Consider the following 17887-nt stretch of genomic DNA (forward strand, 5'->3'; position numbering starts at 1 on the left):
AGAGACGTCTCCAAGCCCTCAGTTGTCAACACTGTCACATTTGAATGATCGGTCTGTGGCTCTTTCAACAACAGATGCTGTTTGCTGGCATCCCAGCTTGGGGAACCAAGCTCAGCAACAAGTTTTGGCTGAGATCCTCAAGAAATGGTTTCCCCCAACCTCACTGTATCCCAGCAGAAACAAACCCACTGTTTTTATGGTATCAAGAACATAGCTCTGCTCTGTGCAGTGCTTTCAGAACCATCTGCAAGCATCACCAGGGACAGATGGGACAACATACAGTGTGCGCATTGCCTTTCAGAGACGACAGATGAAGGCCAGCAGTGAAAGAGTTATTGTTAATCCAAGTGAGGGTGGGAGAAAAGGCACTCAAGAAAGGATAAGCTACAGCTGAGTCCCTAGACAGCATCTTCCACCCTGACATTACTGACAGCTGGAAAATGTGAAGGTGACATAGTGCAAGGCTTACCAGCTGTGGGGTGGTGCCATTGGAAAGAATATCCAATAAATCTGCTGAAGAAACAAAGTAAAATCTGGGAAAGGCCAATCTTTTCATGTCCAAATATTCAGCCAAAGCCTTCTCACACAGGGACAACCTGGGGAGAAGAGCAGAAAAATAGAGCCCAGGACAGGCGGGTGAATATCCTTTAATGTGTCGTGCTACAGTTTGGGTTATCGAGCAGATTCTCCCCTCCCATGGGGAAATGCCAGACATGAGCTGAGCCTGCAGGCTGCTCCTTTACAGCATTTTCCAAATAGATAACAAAGCACATAGTAACTCATAGATCTCTCTCCACTCCCAAGGGTCAAACAGACAAAGAGTCAGAGAATCCTCACCAAAAAGCAGAAACACAGGTGGAAGAAGAGGCTAGAAAGGCTTTGCAGTCTGACTTACTGTTTTAGACAAGCTCTCAACTGCCACAGGTGATTTCACACTAGGATGAAAGTTTCCAAAACTGCTTTTATTCTAATGAGCACATTTTAAAGTCTGATTCAAACCTACTCAGCTTTTTGTGCTTGTGAAGCCTGAAAAGAAACTTGTTTGCTCCGTTCTAAAATGAATCTCTCAGTGTTTACATGTTAAACTGCTGCTGAGCTTTCAAAGTTCATAAATAACATGCAGTTAGTCCTCTGTGGGGAACACGGGCCTTATCTGTTTAGGAAGTAAAATTAGATCTCTATTTTAAATGGATAGTTATTACTGACACAACAGCTCTCACGTTAACTTGTTAGGTGTGTTCCAGGTAGAGTAGCTCATATGTTAGGTGAGAACTGTATCCATCTCTGGACATTAAGGTCTTTCTCAGGGAGTTTAGTTATACCATCTGTGAAGGGTACACACACAAAGATAATTTTGTTAATTAAAGCACATGGGATCAGCTCTGCTGCAGATATCCCTGCTTGGACTGCTAAATAGATATTTAAGACACCAAATTTGGGGTGGCAGTGAGGCCACATGTTATTAAAACCAACTGAGTGCCTAGCTTTGTATGTGTGCAAATCAATATTCAAGATAAGAGTTTGCACATACGCAAAGCCAGAATCCACCTTGGGGGCTTCAGGGTGATGGATCATGAATAAAAAGACTCAATGTGTGAATGCAAAGAACGCACAGTCCAGAAGGAAAGCCTTGGAGCACAGGTTAAACCAACTTATTAGAGCTGATCCCAGTCTCTGACAAAATCCTGGGACTGAAGTTGTACCTACCTACTCTGAATGTCCTCCAGTTGTTGGGACAGACCTGGTTTATTCGTGGCCTCAACCACATTTGGGGTTTTCTGAGTTTCATAGGCCAGTTCTTTAAAGTCCGCATCAATCCCTTCAAAGCGTTTGGAGTCCTAAAAAGCAACACAAACATGCTCATGGTAAAACATGGATTTTGTGCTAAAGGTCTCCATCCTCTGGGTGCTGTCTTTGGGTTGAGGGGAAAACCTTCTGTCCAGTGCAGACAGGGACCCCTCCACCATTCCAGAATGGCTCTTCCACTGACTTGCCTGAAACTAGTCTGCAAACAGGCACTTGCCTTCTTGTCACTGTATCCCAAAGGGGTTGTGGATAAAGTGCTCCATGCAGGAGGCAATGTCTAGGACCAACCATTTCCATGGGATTTAATTCCCCTTGGAAAACCTCATAAATCTCTCTCTCCCATGTCCAGGTGAAGTACCAAGTTTCCCTGGCTGCAGCAGCAGGAGATGCTCCCACACCGTGGAAAGGCTCCCAGCCTCATGTGAGTGCACTCCTCCCCTCCTGCTACAGCACAGGAATCCCAACACCCATCCACAAAACGGGTATGATGACTCTTGTAGAGGAGAGCCCTTCCTTGCCTTCAATGAGGGTATGGAAACCCCATGTCAGCACCGGAGGCCCACATCAACAATTATGCTCCATATCTAACAGGGACTCTGAATTTCTGGAGCTAAACACTGAAGAATAAAGCAAGCTATGTTCAAAACATCTCTGCTCCTCCCTTCTTCCCAGGTCAGGCCTCCTAAGTGAGGCGGGACACTGAACAAGTGTTCCAAGCAGTCCAGGTAACACTTCCACGCTACCCTGTGTTCAGCCCCAGGAGCAAGGCTCCATCTGGAAGGTTGAGCCCTCCCTACACTCACGCCACAGATCCAGCTCCAGGTGAGCATCCCACAGCCTGTCAGCACATCCCCCCAGCCCTGGATGCATCCTGAGGGTGCTCAGCTACAGAGACTTTGAGCTTCAGTCTTTCTTTTACGGAAGAGAAGCTGCTGACTGAGCCACCTGTGTCCCTGGAGCCAAGAGGGCCCCGTGTCCTGGTGCATCCAGCACAGCACGGCCAGCCGGGCAGGGAGGGGATTGTCCCGCTCTGCTCTGTGCTGGGGCGGCCTCACCTGGAGCATTCACTGTGTGCAGGGCTGGGGACACAGGAGAAAAGGAGATAAAGCTACTGGAGAGTGTCCAGAGGGACATGAACTTGGTGAAGGGTTCGGAGGGGAAACCGTATGAGGAGCGGCTGAAGTCCCTGGGTTTGCTCAGCTGGAGCAGAGCAGACTGAGGGCAGAGCTCATGGGGCTGCAGGTTCCTCAGCAGGAGCAGGAGGGGCAGGGCTGAGCTCTTCTCTGTGACAGTGACAGAACCCCAGGGAATGGCAGAAGATGTGCCAGGGAGGGCAGTGGGACATGAGGAAAAGGTTCTTCACCCAGAGGTGCTGGACACTGAACAGGCTCCCAGGGAGGGGTCACAGCCCCAACCTGACAGTGTTCAAGGAGAGACTGGACAACGACCTCAGACACATGGGGTGAATTGTGGGGTGTCCTGTGCAGGGACAGGAGTTGGACTTGACAATCCTGATGGGTCCTTCCAAGTCAGGACATCCTATGGTTCTATGGTTCATACCACTGCCAGACAGCTACTGAGATGCAGACAGCTGCCCAGCAGGATGCAAATGTAAATCATGATGCAATTTCATACATGACATTAGATAGCTCCTGGATATTAAGAGCTTGCTGGCACATGGTACAGCCTCAGGGCACTGGTTATCAGCACCTGTATATATTGCCCAGTGAGCGAGGTGTGCCCAGAATCATAGAATCATTTAGCTGGAGGAGACCATTGAGATCACTGAGTCCGACCATAACCTAAATCTAGTACTAAACCATGTTCCTCATCTATACATCTTCCAGGGATGGTGACTCCAGCACTGCCCTGGGCAGCCTGTTCCAATGCCCCACAGCCCTTTGGGGAAGAAATTGTTCCCCAGATCCAAGCTCAGCCTCCCCTGGCGCAACTTGAGGCCGTTTCCTCTCATCCTGGCGCTTGTTCCTGGGGAGCAGAGCCCGACCCCCCTGGCTCCAAGCTCCTTTCAGGCAGTGCAGAGATCAGAAGGTCTCCCCTCAGCTCCTGTTCTCCAGCTGAACCCCCCAGGTCCCTCAGCCGCTCCCATCACACTTGTGCTCCAGCCCCTCACCAGCTCCGTTCCCTTCTCTCAACTTGCTCCAGCACCACAAGGGCTTTCTTGGTGTGAGGGGCCAAAAACTGCCCCCAGGACACTCAGCACAGCGTGCTCTCTGAAGCAGATGGAGGAACAGTCCAAGCAGAGCAGAGTGCAGGGTTGGAGACAGAACAGTGTGTTGTCCAGGGGTCAATGGGCTGCGCACATCCCCTCGTGGGTGTTCGTCCCACAGTGGTGCTGTCAGCGATGCTGCTCGTGAACAGGGACGGGGGTCACACAGCCAACTGTGGGTCACTCGTGAGTGAAAGGCAGGTTCCTCCACAGGGCTGCGAGTGGTCCAGCGGGGCCAGGAACAAGCTTGGAAGATTTTCTAAATAATCAAGAGAATAGGGAATAAGACTGGAAGCTGGACTCAAAGACAGCCCTGAGGAGGTCACAACCCTGAGGAGGGCATCAGTGACAACTCTGCTCAATTTTCTGAAGCTGAAGTGGGAGAAGAGCTGCTCTCCTGCTGCACCAGCACTGGAGGCAGGGAAGCGGATACTGCAAAGCTGCCTGGTCCAGCTCTGATTTGACAATTTGCACCATCTGAGTAATTATCTCCGTCTTCTCCCCTCCAAGGAAAGAGGGAACATGCCTGTATCACTGAAGGAAGCCAGCAGCCTCCTGCTCAGCCTCCAGGAACTCTGCATCTGCTGTGCAATGGTGGAGGGGAGGAAAAACAGTTTCTCAGCAGGGTTCAGGCACAACCAACAGTACAAAAACATCCTGGGGCAACACTGGGGAAACTGCTGTAGCATTAAGGGAGCCTCCAAGAAAGCAATGCAGCAAGAGAACAGTCCTGCTTGGGGGAACACGGCAATATAGACAACCTTCTTCTGTGTAATGGAGGCTCTTCTTCAACGCTTTCCACACAGGAAAAATAGGATTTGGGATTTCATACCTTAGGAAGCTGTGCCCGTATATCTTCTGAGCCTATGAATATGCTCTCCAAGTGAGACCACGTACGCTGCACTTCGAACCAGAGAGAAATGACGGAATCTGTTGTGGACAGCTTCCTCTGCCATATGGACACTTCCTCCAAGAAGAAAGCAATACATTTGGATGTCATTAAATTCTGCAGCTGCACCTGGTTGTCTTCTAAAGTTTCTATGAGTTCCTCGTCTGACTTCAGCAACGGGATGTTCGTCCGGGGGTGAGGCTCATACTGAAACTCCATGGTGCTCCAAGTCATTTTTAGCTCCTTCAGGACTTTCTCCATACTCATTTCTCGTACCGCTTTGTCCACAATGCCACGAACCTCATCCTCAAAGTTATGGAGGTTGAGCTTCAGGAGGTCAGCCAGCGTGGTGTCCGAGTCCATCACAAACCTCACACCCGTCACCTGCATCAGCTGATTCCAGTGCCTTTCCCTAATGGCGGGATTTTGAAGTTCTGCCACAGCTTTCAGGGCCGTCAGCATGTTCTTCACCTTGCTGTCCAGCCCAGTGAAAGCATCCCACGCCCTCACCTCCTTATCCAAATTCCGAATCTCTCTTGCAAACTTTTTACACTCCAGATCCATGTTTTCCACGTTAATATCCGCCCATTTGGTGGTCTGCCAGTCATCAAGGCAAGTGCCCACAAGGGAGATCATAGCCCAGAGCTCTTTGAGAAGACACAGCTCCTTTCGGCACTGCTTCAGTTGTTTATAGTCTGGCACTATGACTTCAAACAGACCAGCTGATTCATAAATCGAGGTCATGGCTGACTCCATTTGTTTAATCTCAATGTGCTTTGTATCCAGCAGTTGATAAGGCTTTTTGGGGTCAAACCTAGAAAGAAACGTTTATTCTTCGTAAGTGATATTGTAACAACTTCTAAAGAAAACATAAAACAAATGGTGCCTCTGAGACACAAAGCAGACATGATACATCTATAGTACCCATTGATGGTGCAGCCACATGGCACTGCTGACAACCCCTTTAAGCAATATTGTGCACTCAGCATCCAGATTGAATCTCTTGCTAACACCTTACAGTGTTTGCAGGGACAAAACACCCAGGGCATAACAGATACAACACCGTGAGCAGGTAGGAAATGTATGCAAGGGTTCAAGAACACATCCTCAGGACACTCCGAGATGATCCCATGAAGCTTTTCTTCCTCAGGGCTTCTCTGATGTTATAATTTCACTGTACCTGAATGGTGCTTCTTTCCGAAATCGCTCTCTGAATCTGTGTTGCTCAACATCAAACGCCGCACAGCTCTTGCGCACAACTGTCATTTCGTTCGCCTGCAGAGGAGCCACATGCTGCTTCACAGCTATCGCCAGCTTCTTTATATTGTTCCATTTTTCTGGCAGCTCCTGCAAGCAAAATTTAAATGACGGTAGGCAGTATTTGCTATTTGATATAAGATGTGACTGATCTGTTTATGGACAATCACAGAACAGGAAAAGCAACAGATTCCATGCCTAAAACTGCTAGGAAGTTTTGTTGTGATGCAAAAGCTAAACACAATTTGGGATAAAACTTATCAGTTATCCACAATTTTGAAGACGAATGAAGACTGAGACTTTAAAACTGACTGCTCTGATTGCAAAAACATGTTAAATAACTTCAGAAGAAGGGTCCCAGACCAGATCCTGGGCTCCCAGGATGGCTCGGTGGTTGAGAGAGCACAGTTCTCCTGACACCGAGCCCAGCGGGACCCAGAGCTGGCTGGAGGCAGGAGGGTGGGCTGAGGATGCAAGTTCATCAGATCGTCCGGCTTCCCAGAGCTAATTAAGAAACAGAGCCTGGGAAATTTCCAGCCAGCTCTTAGAGCAGAAGATATTATGCCAGAAGGACTTCTACAGAGCTTTCTGGGGCAAATCCCTCCAGCCTGCCTGTATAATATTAGTACTAAATAAGACAGTTTCTTTCTCAGGACTGCATCCAAGCTGCTGGTGCACAGCACTGCTAACAATCCACCCTTTGCACCTGGGATTTTATTTAGAAAGAGATTTGATTTCTTCTCTTCTCACTAGACTTCTCGAGCCAAATCCTCACCCCAGACAGTGACACCAGCCAGGGCTCTGCTGTCCTCAAGTCCCACAGCTTTGCTCTCCCACTTCCCCAGGTACTGTGCCAGCCTACAGGAAAGACTTTGGGCTTCTTTTCATCCCAGTGCACATAGTTGAGAAGACTAATGGAGATGCACCAACACTATGCAAAGAAGCGAAATAACCTGGAGGCAGCAGAGGCGGCCAGAGCAGGGCCAGTCCCTCCTGAGGGGTCTCTTTCTGGCACTTCATGTTCCAGTCTCTGTAGAAATCACTATCCATGACCATAGCAGGGCACACATGGAGCTGCTTCCTTGTCCTTCTCATACAAACTATCAGCTCCAGCCCATCCATCTTCATGGCCATGGAGGGAGCGGTACCTGGAGGAACTTACTTTGGTTTTCCTACTGTGTACAGCAGTGAATGAATTATTCAACTATGTGTTGCTGTCACTTGCCAGAAAGAACGAAACTGGTTTGTTATCTCCTACATCTGAATGGCTGCCCTGCATACCTCATTTCTTCTGTCAGAAAAATAAATCAGTTGTTCAAATCTACACGCACAAACAGGCACCAAGCAAGCAGCTCTTGGGCAGAGGAATCAGCAGAGCTGGGTTCCCCATAGCACCATTTTTTATGCTGAACTGAAGCTGCTGTAGCAGCCAAAACATTCATTTAATGCAGCTCTTCTGTTTTTCAGGGTGTCTGTAGGAATCCAGTTATCTTTAGGACCCTTACCCGTGTCAGATTTGGTGATACAACCATCCGTGGATCACGGCTGCACCAGCAGAAAACTGGGGGATTGCTAAACCCCGCTCAGGTCCCATCCAAGCCTGCAGCAGAGGGAGGAACTTCTCCCCAAAAAGCTCTGCCTTAAACCTGGTGTCCTACACAGAGCCCTCTGCACACAACGCCCCGTGACTAAGGGGTATCCATCAGTATGCAGCCACACGCTCCTCCACCGTAACATGGTGACTGCTGCCAGTTCCCCAAGGCTGGCTGGGCATCCCACAGGCTTTTCCAACCTTCACCTCATGGTCCCCTGTCCAGAAATGAGAAGAATTCCCCAAAGAAAAATTGATTCATCAGGGCCAGATGTGGAAAGGTGCTGAAATACTTTCATAACGTGCTCCCAGTGATGTCCTTTGGGTCAAGCAGATTGGGTGTTATAGACCTAGTGGAGGACTGAAGTCCTATGAGAAGGCGACTCCTCTGCCAACATTATCCTTCCCATCTCCACAGTTGCCAAGAACTGGCTTATTTAAAAATAATTATAATTCAAACTAATTAACAGATGTATTTGAAAATGCATTAATTTTTTTCAAGAGTAATCGCTGAGAGTTGGAGCAGGCAATTCTATGTTTTTCATACATAACAAAAGGCTTAATCTCTGCTTTAAAAGAAAAATCTCAATATAACTCCAAAATTTAGAGCTATTAAGGCACATCCCACAATAGTAAAATACTATCCACTGAGGCCCTCTAATGACAGGGAGTGGGGCTTTAAATATTCCTGCAATGCTCTTAAGCTCATACTCTTTGACGCTGGCTACTTGGCAAACCGCCGTGTCCACCGCAGCTTTTCACCCACCTCCAGTTGCTTATAGACTTCCTCCGGCAGCTCTTGCTCATACGTCTTCAGCAGTTCGACGGTTTGCTTCAGGGGCTCGAACATGGCATCGGTGACACTGTGCCTTTCCTTAACGGCCAGGAGATGCCCCATGATCTCCACCAAACCATCATAATCGCCTTTTTCAACCTTTTTGCTCAAACCTTTGTCAGCAGTTTTTATGAACTCGTCCAGGTCAGACAAGCTGTAGAACACAAAACAGGAAAGCACCAAATGAGAGCAGTTCCTACCGGAATCATCCAGGCAGCTGGACTGGCACGGAGAGGGAAAGGCCTGGCTAACTCTGCCCATCACATGGCAACATGCTGAGGGCATCAGAACCACAGTTCATGCTCACAGGGATCCATAGATGTGGTACAGCTTCCTGTGAGGAACGGATAAATGGGTTGGGACTTCACAGGTTGGAGAAAAGGCATTTGAGGAGCACAAGTCTTACGAGGAGCAGCTGAGGGAGCTGGGGCTGTTCAGCCTGGAGAACAGGAGATGAGGGGAGACCTGATCTCTGCAACTGTCTGAAAGGAGGTTGGAGCATGGAGGGGGTTGGTCTCTTCTCTCAGGTAGCAAGTGATAAGATAAAATGGCCTCAAATTTCTCCAGGGGAGGTTCAGATTGGGTATTAGGAAAAAAATTATTCACAGAAATGGCTGTCGGGCCTTGGAACAGGCTGCCCTGGGCAGTGGTGGAGTCACCATCCCTGGAGGGGTTGGATAGACATATAGATGAGGTTCTCAGGGACATGGGGTAGTGCCAGAGTTAGGTTATGGTTGGACTCTGTGATCTTGATGGTCTCTTCCAACCAAACAGATTCTATGACTCTATCCTATGATTCTATAAGGGAGACCTGTGAGCTCGGGTCTGTGGTCTGAAGAGAGTGAATTTGAAAGGACAGTTTTCATGTCATCTCTTCCAATACAAGAATTCAACAAATGAACCTGGCAGGTTGTAAAGCTACAACAAACAGGGATTCTTCTTCGCACGCTGCCTTATTTCAGAGGGTAAGTCTCTGCTGCAGAAGGATGCAGATGTTAAAAATTCACAGCGGTTCAGAAAAGCAACCGAACATTTGTGGGAGAAAAAAAAATCCATCCAGGTCTTTAGATACAAAGGTACAACCCATGACTCTCAAAGTCCTCAGGTATGAATGGTTAGAGACAAGGAGACTATTTGGGGGAAGTTTCCCTACCTGCTTCTTGATCTCACCAGCTGCTGGACACTGTTAGCAGAGCTTGATGGGCTCCTGGATCTTTGGTCCTTTCCATTCTTCCCTTCTCAAAACGCTTACTTTTGAAGTGCCCGCTTAAATTCTGTGGATGCTGCTGGACCAAAACATAGCCCTAAACACTTCACCTATTAAAGACTAAACTGCTGAGTCAGGAGCTCTTAATAAGAACTCCTAAATGCCTGTTCTAACCTATGCAAAAACCTCTTTGCACAGGAATTATCGTGCTGAAAAGAACACAAGAGATCACAGCAGCCACCACACGCAGCAGCCTTCACTAGTACATATGTCTGTAAATATTTCTTCGTAAGCATCCAAGCCCTGTGGCATCCTTCAGCTGCTACTACTCAAATAAATCACCTAACACATCATCCTGCAGAGACCAGGCGGCTGAGCAGCTATTCAGAGCAGGGAACACATGTTAATTCAAAACTTACATCCAAAGCTCCTCCTTTTTGTAACCTTGAAACTGCCTCCCCATGACTGCTCATGCCAGGCAACCCAAATTACTTTTTTTACAAAGAGTGCACTCAAAAGAGCACTGCATTTAGAAACGGAGCAAGTATCTCATGGCATTAATGCAGCTTTACTGATGGCAAATTCAACAAAATAAGCATAGAGCCCTAGAAGAGATTAGATTAGTTGGACCAGGATGAACAGACAAACAGACATCCTGTCCAACACCACACAGTAGGTCGTAGGAGCATCAGCTCGCAGGATGTCGATGGTACCGAGTTCGTGGAACTGTTTGCACTTTACACACTCAGCTGGACCAGCTGCTCCCAGCAGAGACGAGGGGATGAAAGTTAGCAGAGATGCGATGGAGCTGGCAGGGGGTGTGTGCCCCCTCCTCTTGCTCCTGTATTAGCCTTTTGCTTATCAGTGTGAAATGATAAAGCCCAGCCAACACAAGAGAAACCCACTTTGGTTCTGGGAAGAAGAGGTAGAACGGTTCCTACCTGTGCATGACGTGGTCCATGAGATGCTGCTTGAACACCAAGCTCCACCGTTTAATCACATTCAGCAGAGACGCTTTGAAAGGCCGAGCATCAACTTTCATCCAACTCTGGAAAATGCTGATGGGCTCGATGCGATTCACCTCCTCATAGATCTTCTCGTAGGAGTCAATCTGCTCTCGGAACTGCTGCAGCGTGGGAGGTGACTCAGGGACCCCGTTCTCTGCATGGGCCTCGATTTCTGCCGCAGTGAGAATGTGCCCGTAGAGGAGGAACTGGCGGAAGAACTCCTTTCTGTCCTCCCCGTACAGGTAGGAGTAGTGGTCGAAGGCACTGCGGTAATCACAGCAGGCCGCCATCACGGCCTGCACACGCCCCATCAGCTCATGGCGCATGTCGGCCAGGTCAGCCATGTCCTCCACGTCAGCCTGGAGAGAAGAGGAGAGGAGCTCGCAGTGATGCGGGGGCAGCGTGGCACCTCCTCACTGCCACACAGCGTGAGGGAGCTCCACAGCCACGGACCTGGTAGTGGAGGAAGCCGCTGTGCTCAGCCAGCCTGGGCACCAGCGATGAGATCCGGTAGATGTCGTTGAGAAGACCTTCCACCACGTCGTAGAAGCCATCGTTTGTGCCAGGGTCCAAGGAGGGTTGAAATATCAAATCTGGGATCACCAAATCCAGCTGCACCTCAAACAGGGGAGGAAGCCCTGCCTTGGGATCTGGTAGGGAAGAACAGAGGTGCCAGGTTATTTTTGAAGGGGAGAAAAGTGATCTAGAGCCACCACTAACATCCCACCACAAGACACACACATGCCCCACAGGGACACCAGGCAGGTGGGACACCCACTCGCTGGGTCCAGTGACATTGTGTCTGCATACAACGCAGAGGGGAGGCTGCCAAACCAGCTGGTGTTCTGGTACCCACAGGAGATACTGGAGAACAGATGAGACACAAGTGATTTAAGGACCGGAAAAATGCTGTGGAGGGAAGCCTTAAAGAGACCAGGCTCTTCAGCTAATCAAAAGGGAGTCTGAGAGCTGAACAATTACAGCGCATAAGTACTTAAAGAGGAGAAAAACAACAGGAACCAAGAGGCTCTTTAATTTAGTGGAGAAAGGCATGAAAAAATAAAACACCAACTGGTTTCACAAATGTGAAATTATGTGCTTGTTTTTAACAAGATGGTGAGGAACTGGATGCAATTCTCCAGCTCAGTGTGCCTCCACATCCAGGAGGGAAGCGTTCTGAAGATGTGCTTTAGCTGGACACAGCTGCTCTCAGCAGAGTGACCCTCCGTGGCAGCCTTAGGCAGGAGCTCTGCTTTGGTGACCCCTCTCCTCACTCCTCAGTGATGGAGGTTTTTCTTTCATGTCTTTCATCCACAGAACCAACTCTTGAGACTCTCCACAAACGAAAGGTTGTGTCACCTTGATGCTTTGTGCATGGGAGGTCAGGAGATGGCTGATGCCCAAGAACAGACTGGGAATGATGCCTCAATTTTGTCTGTTCACAAATCCCAGCAAATGGTGCACAGTCATCTCTGTCCCTTCCCTTGAGCAAGGCTTTGCTCCAGTGACCAGGGGACAGAGTTACCCTCTGAGTCTGGAGGCTCCTCCAGCACTTGCTGTAGACAATGCAAGAGGCAGAGTAGAAAGACCACCACAAGTCAAAGCACAAAACAGAAACTTCCTTTTGGTGAGACTGAAGATGGTATCACGGCCAGAGCTGAGGAACCAGCAGTTACCTGTGTTTTCGAGGAGGTACTTGAGTGAGCACTCAATGGCAGTGAAGAATCCATCCAGAACTATCTCATCCACGTAATCCACATAGGCCTTCCAGATGTCAGATGCTGGGTCTGCAAGTAAGAGGCTCTGGTTTTCCTGGAAGAAAAAGACGACACTTTGAAATACAGCGGGGCTGAGTCTGTCCTACAAGAGCTGCCCACAGCTGAGGACTCATGGCAATGAGCACACAGGTACCAGCCCTGCGGGGGGTGAGAAACCAGACAGACGGATGTTGCTGCTGGTAGCATGGCCACAATTTTCTCCTTCTGTCAAGGGCTGCTTTGTCATCTGAAGCAACTCAAAATAATCACAAGGTAAAAATGGAGTGCGTGAGAGACTTAGCAGCCCTGCAACCTTCTCCTCCCTCTTCTCTGAGGCCAAAGGGCTCAAGGGTGCTTTGCAGACCTGGGCCAAAGGCTCATCCCAATGCATGAAGCCTCAGTCCTTGTGGCCTGTATAATGTTACCTTGGGTGGATGAGTCCTTCCAAGTGGACTGCTTACACCTCTGCCCTACAAATGGTCATCTCAAAACAAGAGAACTTTAAAATTCAGAAAAGGGTTTTTAAATAAACCAAGTGAAAATAGTTAAAGATTGGGATCAGAAGACAAAGGGTTGGCTTACAGCCTCCCTTCTCAGCTTATTGCGTTCCTTACCTCCAGGCAAGTTCACAGTCAGGAAATTCACGGTTTTCTAGGCCACAGAATGGCCCCATCCTTCTTGCGTCTCCTCTTCCACACCCACAAGACCAGCCTGGGTATCCATCCCCTGCACCTCCCAGGCTCTGCCGTGATCCTGTTCCGGCCTTGCTATGCCCTCTGAGGGCTCTTTCTCCTAAGCCTGCCAGGGGCTCTCAACACAGGCACGGGCTCAAAAAAAACGTAAGGTCCAGCTTGCAGTCTGCTGCCAGGGGTTCAAAGCTGGCTGTATTTCATCTCTGGGGACACAGGAGAGGGTGCCATTCCCAGTGGCATGGCAGCTTGGCACACATGAGATCATAGAATCATTCTGGTTGGAAGAGACCCTCAAGATCATCGAATCCAACCATAACCTAACTCCACCACTAACCCATGTCCCTAAGAACCCCATCTGTACATTTGTTAACACCTCCAGGGATGTGACTCCACCACTGCTCTGGGCAGCCTATTCCAAAGCTTCACAATCCTCTCTGTGAATTATTTTTTCCTAATATCCAATCTGAACTTTCCTTGGTGCAACTTGAGGCCACTTCCTCTCATCCTATCTCTTACTACTTGGGAGAAGAGACCAACCCCCTCCATGCTCCAACCTCCTTTCAGACAGTTGCAGAGAGCAAGAAGGTCTGGCCTCAGCCTCCTCAAGATAGAGTGGCATTGCCAATTGGGCTTGAGTCAACCCAGAGTTGCTGCTCCCCAACTTTACACATCAACGCTGAGTGATTAAACTGTTAACAGAGCAAGCCAGGGCTCTGGTGCCTTGCAGACTCACCTCCACATTTTGCTGACACAAGAGAAAGGGGAACTTCACAGGACTGAACACTATGGGAATGCCCATTTGAAAGCACCACCCCCTCTTCACCGTCCCATGCCCTTGTATTTGACAATGCCCCCTTGTCACTGGTGTTCTACTGAACCTTTACTCCAGAGGCCTCATCCTGGTGCAAAAGGGCAATGCAAGCCAGCATCTCACTGTCCTGCCTGTGCTTGTGGGTGCACGTACCCAAACTCTCTGTGCTCTTCTCTCAGCAGCCTCAAGACTCACCTGCTCAAAAGAAGACCTGAACACCCAAGGGAAACACAGCAGACCAGCTCTTGGCCCCTTTGCTGCTGTTCCTCCAGGTTTGACCAGCACAGCAGGACAGAGGCATGGGGACATCCTATTTTGGGCCACGGTGCCTTTCCCTCCCCAGGACCTTCATGCTGCTTTGCAGTTGGTCCTGCCCTGTGAGCCACCAGAGCAGCGGTGCCAGCCCTTCTGCCTTGGCTACAGCCCCATGTTCTCTCCGGTCAATTTAGGAAGTGTTCCCATCTTTTGGGTGTAGCTGGAGGTGGTTGAGCCTGTCACAGCTGTAGCAGCAGGACAACGTGGGCATAGTAAAATCCTCGCCGTGGGTTCAGAGGGTACAGAAGTGGGTCAGAAGCCCAAGGCTGAGTGCAGACAGTGAAGTAAGGTGAGCAACAAGGGCTCAGTGTCCCAGAGAGGGTCAGCCCAGTCTCTCCAGAGTCCAAAGCCAGATGGTGACCCTCAGGAGTGGGCTGGACCTAAAATCCATCTGCCTTCCAGCCAAGGTGCTGTCCCTGACACGCTAAAACCTCTGGGCAGGTGAGGCGCAGAGATTTGGGCTTTCTCCTGCTCTGCAAAGAGGACTCTCAGCTCTGGCAAAGCCACTGGAAAAAACCCAGGGTTCAGACAGCAGCTTTTTTCTTGTTACTCAGCTTCTCCCTGGACTGACAGCGTCACCTCCTGCTCCCACAGAGGAACAACAAGCCTAAAGCAGAAAGGTCAGCCACAGCCAGCTGCCTCTCCATTTTAAGGTGAATATTTCGGAGGAGTTTTTCCTCTGAGCAGGATCCCAAAGCCTGATGCACGACTCCCCTCTAGTGGCTTCACAAGAACCAGGACTGGGAGCCAGACTGGGCTGCATCGGCTCCCGCTCCTGCTCCAAACTCGGTGCCTGGTCAGCAGCCCCGCACACTCAGCTGTACCAGCTCACCCATCAAAGTATTCCTTAATCAACAACAGGTAAGTTTTTCAAACGAGTTAAGGGAGTTAATTTTAAGGTGAAGCAGCTCTGGACATTTTCACCAGAGCGGAGAGACACCCAGAGCCTATGAAGAGTCAACAAACCCCTGGAGAAGGTCCCCCCTCACCTTCACCAGCAGATGAATCCTCTGCCCTGACTCTCGGACAAGGCTGTAACGCCGTTCCAGGCGGTCCTGACAGTCCTCCAGGCTCAGCAGCGATTCTCTTTTACAATCTCTTCTCACAAATATGGGCGACGCCCACGATCCCACGATGGTCTGGATCTCCTCAACATTGTTTTTGGCTTTCTGTATCCTCTGCTCGAGGTCATGGACATCATCCATCACCATGGAGATGTGATCCCAGACACCTGGTAAAAAATGAGATGATTGACTACTTTTTTTCAGAGCTGCATGGCCAAGCTCTTGTGCACTCTCCATAAGACTTTTCCCCCACGGTTTCATGTATTTCTCACCCATCATTAACACAAGAGACTTACCACCTCAACCAAAAGAGTCACTTCTAGCTCCCTCCTACCCCAACAATCCATGGTACAGCTGCAGCCTCTGTTTTCTGCCAGGAGCACCAGCACCGTGGGGACGTCTGACACTTCCCCCTTTCCCGTACCCAGATTTAATCTGCTACCAGAGAGAGAACAAGGACAACAGGCTGAGTGTTCCTGCCACTGTCACTAGAGCAGGGACCCACAGCCCCACAAACACAGGCTGTGACAGCCCAAGGTACCAGCGAGGGCTGCATTTAGATTCAGGGAACTTCATCTGCAGGAAAGTCCCTTCATCTTTGGTGTGCAATGGAGAAAGAGTTTTTCAGCATGAGGAATTCTGCTTTGCAAGTTCCCAAGGGAGGACACTTGTTCCTGTTCATACCACAAGCCTGATGACAGAAATATATATTCCAACAGCGAGCAGTTTGCTTTCACCAAGAGGAAACAAATTGTCTTCCTCCATTCTGCTTTGCAGTTAAAACTGATCAAGCAAGAACACTGGTTAAATCATCCCAAAGTCACGGTGCACAAACCTCACCACTAACCACAGTATTTCATCTGGCTGGAAAGGATAACGAGGTGGCCCTGGCCCCCACCGGGAGAAGTCTGTCCCAAGCCAGATGGCTGGGCCAAGGGGTCCCAGTCCCTGCACAACTCAGGGAGAAAGCAGTGCCTTGGGGACACAGGGACATGACCACACAGTGGGTCACTTGGGCTGGCACGGGCAGGGAGCAGACTCTTCAACCCCAGCCTTGCCAGCTCTCACAAACCCCAATCTTGCCGTTTCCCCAGCATCACTGCTTACAGGGCAGCCTCTCTTCCCCAAAAGCCCAGAGGGAAGCTGAAGGGATCAGGATCCTGTCCCCAGCCCAAGCAGATCAAGGTAAGATGGGAAGGAGCAGGCAGGCTGGGGGCTGCCCTTTGTCTCCCCAGTGCTGGCTCTGCTGGAGAGTCCCCTGCCCTGCTGTGAACTGTCACTGGGAACCAGGTGATGGAGGCTGGGGACATGGGAGGAATCTGATGAGACCCAAGTGAGCAGGTTAACCATGAGCAATGTGCCCTGTGGCCAAGAAGGTTGATGGTACCTGGGCTGCGTGAGTAGGAGTGTGGCCAGCAGGTCGAGGGAGGTGAATCCTCCCCCTCTGCTCTGCACTCGTGAGGCCCCATCTGAGTGGTGTGTCCAGTTCTGGGCACCCCAGTTTAAGAAGGACAAGGAATTACTGGGGAGAGCCCAGCGGTGGCTACCAAGATGCTGAGGGGTCTAGAGCATTTTTCTTCTGAGGAAAGGCTGAGAGAGCTGGGGCTGTTGAGCTGGAGAAGAGAAGCTGAGAGGGATCTGATCAATGGGATCAATATCTCAGGGTGGCTGTCAGAGGATGGACCAGACTCTGTTCAGTGGTGCCCAGCACCAGGGTGAGGGGCAACAGGCACAGACTGAAACACAGGAGGCTCCATCTGAACATGAGCAGAAACTTGTTTGCTGGGAGGTGCCAGAGCCTGGCCCAGGCTGCCCAGAGCGGGTGTGGAGTCTCCTTCTGTGAGACATTGAAACCCGCCTGGACCCACCTGTGTGATCTGCTCTGTGACCCTGCGTGAGCAGGGGGGTTGGACTGGGAGATCTCCAGAGGTCTCTTCAGCCCTCACCAGTCTGGGATTCTGTGAAATCCTGTACGGCCTCTTTTGCCCTAACACAGAGCTAGCTCACCCTCCATCTTCCAGTTGAGTGTTTCTTCTGCCTTCTTCAGCTTCAAGTTAATATCCCACAGCTGCTCCTGTATGAGAGGGTATTCGACCTCCAGGACTGTCTTCAGGACCTTGTTGTATCTGTTCACCATCAGCTCCAAGCTGGCCGCCAGCTGCCGGTATGACTCCTTGGAGGAATAGATTTCTGCTGCCGTGGGTGGGATGGCTCCCAGCCGGCTGCCAGACAGGTAGCTCAGCTCCCTCAGCACCGACACCAGCTGCAGAAACAAGGCAGAGAGCTGAATGCGAGACAATCCTCCCCATTCACCTGGTAGACACCCTCCCGTCAATTCTGGGGATCTTAGGGGGTTCCTGCTGTTTTATTCACAAAGCAGTACGCTCTGAGAAGGGCCTGGACACCTCCTAGTCCAGACCATCTCCCTC

The 17887-nt window shown here is 50.0% G+C and overlaps 1 pseudogene; it reads right to left on the minus strand.

The window, feature by feature from the left end:
- Nucleotides 1-17887, minus strand: part of LOC139826693 (dynein axonemal heavy chain 9-like) — a 52399-nt pseudogene that overhangs the window by 29392 nt on the left and 5120 nt on the right.

Source organism: Patagioenas fasciata, unplaced genomic scaffold (assembly GCF_037038585.1).
Source record: "Patagioenas fasciata isolate bPatFas1 unplaced genomic scaffold, bPatFas1.hap1 Unplaced_1, whole genome shotgun sequence".
NCBI lineage: Eukaryota > Metazoa > Chordata > Aves > Columbiformes > Columbidae > Patagioenas > Patagioenas fasciata.